Source organism: Schistocerca nitens, chromosome 7 (assembly GCF_023898315.1).
Source record: "Schistocerca nitens isolate TAMUIC-IGC-003100 chromosome 7, iqSchNite1.1, whole genome shotgun sequence".
Taxonomy (NCBI): domain Eukaryota; kingdom Metazoa; phylum Arthropoda; class Insecta; order Orthoptera; family Acrididae; genus Schistocerca; species Schistocerca nitens.
In genome coordinates, this window is record NC_064620.1 from 155,317,903 (window position 1) to 155,319,188 (window position 1,286).

Here is a 1,286-nt window from a genome sequence, read left to right on the forward strand (position 1 = left end):
TTATAGTTATCGCACAGAAACTCCAACAGTTACTCATTTCTCGATACATGACAGTGTTGTACTTTCACTAGCATCAGTTTTTCTTGTTGTAAACCACAAGCGAAGATTCGCTTAATAGAGCGTTGGTTTACCTTTTACACCTATTACAGGGTCAGTTCTCCATGACACAAACTCTTGACAGGTTTCTGGAGTTATATGGCGTCAAATGTTTAGGAAAATCACGTCTATTTATGATTAGCAGTTGCGGTTTTCCATCGTTCCAAAAGAATGCATGCTAACCTCGAAGATATTGATTCTGAGTCAGATGATATGCGAGGTAAGAAATCGTTTGGTAATGGAAATGAACCCATGTAACAACTCATAATGTGAATGAAACGATGACTTAACGCAATCCTACAGTCCTTAGATACATTTTTAAAATAAACTCAACTGCATAGTGTTACACTGATCTATTAGAGATGCACTTGTAAGAGGTGCATGGACACCAAACGTTTTCCTCGAAACATAGACGTATCTACTCGATGGGTAACACTTAATGTAACTCCACTGCGTTCTGCAGTATAAAAATTCAGGAAGTTGTGGCTGTAACAATTTGTCAGCAATGTCAAGTTCGCTTCACATTCCAAGTACAGAGTTCTTTCTAGATACCACTGTGAACTGCCATCATAAGAATGTTTACCTGTGAGAGTCAGTGAAATTATGTCTTTTCGTGTGGAAATAATCCAACTCAGGGTGTAAACTTAATGCTGTTATAACTTACACTGCACTCCATATGGTAACATAGGATTTTCAGCAGATCAAGCATGTTACAGTAAACTCTTGCAGGTTACTACAGTTAAGTGACAGTGTATGTTTTATGCAAATTCTAACACAACGACATCAGACAATGACTGTGCTAGGAGGGATGAGGTCTAAGACTATCGGTCAAAGCACTTTACCATTTGTACTGAAATCTGGACACATATGACATTTACTGCCACGAACATACATATTGTGTAAGATCAAACACCAACACTCTGTGGAGGCGGTGTTGGTAAGAACCACGAAGACAGGCGAATTCGAAGCTCATATGTATGCACATAATCGTTGAGTATGTAGATGCGATTTGAAATGAGATGGAGTAGAAACCTGTAGTGAGACTAGGACAACACACCTAAAACCACTTTGATGCTTACAAAGACCACACAGCATTTGGAAAATTCTGCTTAATATAACAAAGAGTGAGGTCCAATGATCTGGGCTGAAGGTATGTACTCATGAAGATGAAGATGAACTGAAACAGAGAG